Raw genomic sequence first — 6,308 nt, 5'->3', positions numbered from 1 at the left:
CCATCACTTCCATGTGGGTGTGAGTACCGGTGGCTGCTGTGTGCGGAGCGAGTGGAGAAAAGTTCTTGTATTACTACTGCTAACAACAATAGGGGTTAAGGCAAAAGGACCGGGGCTAGGTAGGACTATTCAAAATTCTAAACACAACACGAGGAACTTGGCTCCGTACTACCATACACTCCTACATTTATGGAGTCACGAACAGACTACCCTTTTATCTGTTCGAATGGAATTTTTATTAAACCATTCCTTATTACTAAACAGTTTTTAAATTGATGCAGAATATTTTTTCAAAAAAGACTGAAAAAGAAACACATATTTCTCAAATTAGCACATAAACCATCACATGTAAATGACAACATTCACAGTGACCTTCAATCAAAAAACAAATTGGACATACACTGAATCAGGAATTATTTGCAACAAATTACAAACAACGACAAAATCATGAAGTTAATACAAACATGAATCAAATACAAAACACATTTAAAGTTTGCATCATCTATAAAAACACGATAATAATCATAAAAATGTCCAAGTTTAGACCAAACGTGTGATTTCAACAACTATATCAGAAGAGGGTGTTGGGGATAATGAATTAATCCTTATCCAACGTTCATCAAACACTCAATACATTTAGAATGAACTAAATGCCTCTCGAAGTGCCAACGCTTTTCAAGACCAAGGCTGGTGGTACAGAGGCTCTCATCAGGGCTTCAAACAAATGGTCGGGATATTCTAAGAAAAATAAAATAAACAAGTGATGCAACAAAAGCATCAACCCCATACTGCCTTTCTCTCTCAGCCGTGTAGATATTTTATCATGTGCCTGATTTTTGGACTCGGAGCAGCGGCTCCAACTCGTTAATTCCAGGCGTTTCAACTATGTGCCAGAAGACTCCTTCTGTGGTCGCATGGAAGCACCACGTGCCCGCTTTATCAATGTGCAAATCTGCAACAAAATGTGAACCAAATCTCACACCGTTCTAAGAGTAAATGCCTTTATTCAAATCCGAACCTTGACTGACCCTGTTAATGTTAGTGAAGGTTCCGATTCCAAAAATCAGGTACATGATAAAATATCGACCCGTCTGAGAGAGAAAGGCAGTATGGGGTTGCTGCTTTCCATTTGTTTGAAGCTCTGATGAGAGCCTCAGTACCACCAGCCTGGATCTTGAAACGCGTTGGCACTTCGAGAGGCACTTCGAGAGGTATTTAGTTAATTCTAAATGTGTTGAGTGTTTGATGAACTTTGGATAAGAATTAATTTATTATCCCCAACACCCTCTTGTGATATAGTTGTTGAAATCACACGTTTGGTCTATAAAATTGGATATTTTTATGATTCTCATTGTGTTTTTACAGATGATGCAAACTTTAAATGTGTTTTGTATTTGATTCTTGTTTGCATTAACTTCATGATTTTGTCGTTGTTTGTAATTTGTTGCAAATAATTCCAAATTCAGTGTATGTCCAATTTGCTTTTTGGTTGATGGTCACTGTGATTGTCATTTATATGTGATGGTTTATGTGCTTATTTGAGAAATATGTGTTTCTTTTTCAGTCTTTTTTGAAAAAATATTCTGTATCAATTTAAAAACTGTTTAGTAATAAGGAATGGTTTAATACAAATTCCATTCGAACAGAGAAAAGGGTAGTCTGTTCGTGACTCCATAAATAGTAGGAGTGTATGGTAGTGCGGAGCCAGATTCTTCGTTATGTGTTTTGTATTAATACTGCAGCATGGCCCATGGGGACTTCTGTCATTGGCCCTGCGGGGGAAGGTGAGGCTTTGTTCGCTGCTGTTGCAGCGGAGTGGCGGCGGGGTCTGAGACGCCCCGGCTTGTGAGGCACACTGGGGTGCCTGCGGAGACACTGTACAGCAGGGCTCTCTGGACCGAGTGATCACGAACTGGTGTGTAGAGTGTAGTGGGTGTGGCTCTGGGCCCGGGGCTCCAGAAAGCATACTTTTCAGGTGTCAGAACAGAGAGTTGCCCCAAGGTGACTCTGCTCCGTGAAGACTTGATGTAGGCCCGCCGGGTATTTGACAGAGCTCACTTGGCCTTGTGGGGTCTCGACAGAAGGGCGCTACCACGCAGAACAGACCATTTGCTGAGGGAGCACAAACGGATCATCAGGATCCAGGGGACGACATGAAGTCATAACTCATAACAATAAAGCATAGCCGCACCTCTATAGAATCTAAAATGGACACTATATGCACTCGCATGGTTTTCCTAGTCCAGAAACTTGAGAAGCATGATGGACGCATTGAGGAGGCTGAGGAGGACACATCTGAAGGCAGGAAGGAACAATTACTCAACATGGAGCACCTCCTGAGGGTAATAGCTGCCAAAAATGAAGATGTGGAGCACCTGCTCATGAGTGCCTTCGTGGCTGGAGCTTTCTCTGCGAAGCTGGTGGTGGAGAGAGCCCAGCACTCACTGGTGTCGAGACTCCCTCTGGGATCTATCCCGAGGCATATCATCCCAGGCTGTTAAATTATCGGGACCATGGCGCAGCCCTTCAGATGGCCAATGAACAGCACCAGCTTACCTTTGAAGGCTCTGCCATTGGCATCTATCCTGATTTCACTATGGCACTACAGAAGGCTCAGAAGAAATTCCTGCCGGTCAAGAGAAAGCTTCAGCAGGCCATTGTCACATATACCATGTGTACCCCGCGCCTCCATGTTACTCATCAAGGGAAGTATAATTTCTTTACCAACCCATAACACGTGGCCAACTTTCTGAAGCGCATCACCGATGGGTCACACCAGGACGCAATGGCCCAATCTACTACCCGTCCTACATCTCTGATGTCTGAGCTGGGCTGAGATATCCCTTTGGGCCCGAGCTTGATAGATCCATACTCTATATCATAGTCACTTTGGATGATATATTTGGACACTGGATCACCTCTGAACATTTACATTTACACATTTACATTTACTTTAAGTACTTTATGCAACTGCCAGGGTGAGGCAGTAGTGATGTGATGACCATGCCTCATTGTTGAGATCGACTTGGACACTTCAGACATTTGGGACCCATATGAGAACCTCCCGGGTTCCCTCGTCCTTCCGAAGGAACCCTGCAGAGTACTCAGGTGATACTCCATAAGGACACCCCTAATGTAAATGTCTTTCTTTATTTGGCTCTGTCTCCACTTTTTTTCTCTCCTATACTGCCCTGCTCCTCAACCCTTCCCCTTCTGCACTGATTTTCTTGTACTAGCATTCTCCAACACATCCCCTTTTTTGTGCCTGCTTCTGTCGCTGCACTGGCTCCCTCTGAACCATCATCATGATTCATGACTATACTTTCCTTTTGCAAGTACTTTAAACAGTTGCATTATTGCTCCTTTTCGTTTTGTTTTTAGTAAGGGAGGGTGGATTGTCTCTGGCAGGTTTGTGCTGTCAGTGTGGGTAGGGGATGGGATGGGAATGGGAATGCATTTAAAGGTTCTCCTGTTGCACAACACTGCTTGCTAGAGTCTGGCTCTGCAAATTGATGGTCCTTTAGAGTCACCTGGTTGCACTCTGCAGGGCTTTTCTTTGATGAAATACATGTATGGCAGATATTCCAGCACCATCCAGATACACCTTTTTGACTTAGAATGTACGTAGCGCATGGCAAACTCTACAAGCATAGACACATTTTGGCCTATCTGGGAAGACATATTTTCCACTTTGCCATGTTACAAGAAACACACCCAGGCCCTTCTACTCCTGCTACATTTGCCTACCATTGGGAAGCACAGAGGAATTTGATTCCTACTGTACATATTCTAGAGGAACAGTTGTGATGCTGCTGGTCCCCCCGAGTGTCCCTACACCTTACTTGTTCTGGCGACTCTCTCCTACTGCTCTTTTAGATACCCCATTCTGGGTGGAGGTGGGACAGGAGATACATGATTTCTTTTGGCGCAACATGGATACGGTCCCTCTATTAGCAACAGTGTGGGAGGCCTTCAAAGTCATGTGCGTGGGTGTGCATGGCAAAGGGAGAGGGCATGTTATGAGATATTCTGTAACAGGAAAATTACAATCTATCACACTACACTCAGTAAACTAGAGTAAGACATCAAACTAGTAGCGACCCCTGCAGGTAAGAGTAGTGAGGTTGTGGGGCCAGATGAGGGGGGATTTTCGACAGACGACGACAAGGGAATACTAATTATTTATTTAATTTTTGTAAATAGTCATATGATGAATCCCCCCAACCCGGCCCCACTGCCTCGCCGCTCTTACTTGAACTGGCCGCTCCTGCATCAAACAGATGAAGTTAAAACTAAACAAGTCACCTTCTAGGGAGCTGTGGGAGAAACATAGGATTGTGTTGACTGAGAACAAAGACACAGCGGTGCAGAAGTGTTTATTCAGTGTAAATATTTCCAGGCCCATAAGTGTGGAGAGGGGGAGCGACATGGAAAGGCGCTTGCTGAACATATTCGAAAGCTTTGTTTCTCTAACTATGGGCCTCATTAGGATGGCAGACGTACGGTCCATTCGGAATGGGGACCCCTACCTACAAGGCGACGCTCCCACATGCCAAATTATGTTGCGATTTCCACCGCAGCGGACGCAATGTCTATTCATTGTATTGTCGCGGAGGAGATAAGGGAATCCGATGGTACTACATATAGGTATACACCTGATATACTGCAAGCATTTTCCAGGTTTTACTCCATCCTATACACCATGTATAGGGCACAGCCTCTTGATCTGGAGTGCTATTTGGAGGATGTGGGATTGGGATGGCTGGGGGATGCTCCGTGGGAGTTCCTCTCTGCTGAAATAGAGGAGGATGAGATTAATATGCCGTAATGCAGCTACGTTCTGACTGTGCTCTTCGGCCAGACGGTCTTCCAGCAGATTTTTACAAAATATATATTGGTTGCCTGGTCCTTGTCCCAAAGCCATATATGAGGAGGCTTGTAAAGCTGGCATTTTCCCATTATCGATTTGAGACGCGTTAATCATATCTTTATTGAAACTTGGAAAACTGTAAGATATGTGTGAATAGTACAGACTGCTCTCATTGATAAATTGTGACGTGAAAATGTTGGCCTAAATTGCTAACTAATCATTTGAGCCTGCTCATGGACTCTTTAGTCCTACCCGACCAGTCGGGTTTCATACCAGGGCGTGCAACATCACACAATCTCCGTACACTCTTTTCTTTGATCCAGGATATAGACCCTGATCTGTCCGTGGTGGCTGTCATCCTAGATGCCATCCAAGGCGTTTGATTCCCTGGAATGGGATTATCTCGTAGGCATCTTGTGCCGGATGAGCCCCTCCCTTCCTATCCTGGATAGAATTATTGAATTGGCAACCTCAGGCAAGAGTGCAGATTAATGGTGTATGCTCCTGCCATTTTACTATCTATCTGGGCACCAGGCAGGGTTGCCCCCAAACCCTTTTGGTTTGCACTGGCCATAGAGCCGTTATCAGCAAAATGTTGTCAACACCACTAGGAGTACGCAGTTCGATACCCCACTAGGCATTTGTTAGTATCCATTTATGCTGATGACATTACACTATGTTTGAGATCCACAGACCAGCCTCAACCCCACTCTGCAGGAATTCATTGTCTGTTGGGGACGCTATGGAATAAATATCCACGGGTAAAAGTCCAAGATTTTCCCTATTACTCCTGCCGTCCAGCAGTATGTCTTGGACTATCCACTGACATGGAGTGATGCTGAAACCAAATATTTGGGGATACTCATAACCAGAGACAAGGTGGAACTAATGCCCGCCAACTTTAGCAGGACACTAGATGCCCTGACGGACTCTGTCACGAAATGGATCTCCATGCCCCTCTCGCTGGCAGGTTGGATCTCATTGATAAAGATGGTCATACTGCCTTAGCCGCTCTATCTTTGTATCAATATTCCCTATAATCTAGGACAATTTTTTTTAAAGCTCCAAAAACTCAGCTTATTCGATTGACATGGGGTGGGAGGCAGATCAGGTTGAAATGAGAAGTGACGACAAAGCCTTTTTCAATGGGAGGTTTTGAGGCTCCCGACATGGAGCTCTATCACTTTATGTGCCCAGGCACACTTTGCTTCTTATTGGTTTTGACCTCCTCCTTATATGCCACATCTAGCCATCGAACAGAGGTATATGGCCCCAATTCCTACCACGGCATTCTTGGGGGCACCTTCCTGTGCTATGGTCCGCTGCTTGGCGGGTACTGGCTAAATGCCTGCGTGTGCCCATGCTGCATTCTCTGCTAATAGAACTGCCCTACCACCCTGACCTCCCGTTGACGCACGAGGCGGCTTGTCACCAGATG

The sequence above is a fragment of the Lissotriton vulgaris genome, chromosome 10, assembly GCF_964263255.1.
Source record: "Lissotriton vulgaris chromosome 10, aLisVul1.2, whole genome shotgun sequence".
Taxonomy (NCBI): domain Eukaryota; kingdom Metazoa; phylum Chordata; class Amphibia; order Caudata; family Salamandridae; genus Lissotriton; species Lissotriton vulgaris.
The sequence above is the reverse complement of the archived record's forward strand: the minus strand, read 5'-3'. Positions refer to the sequence as shown.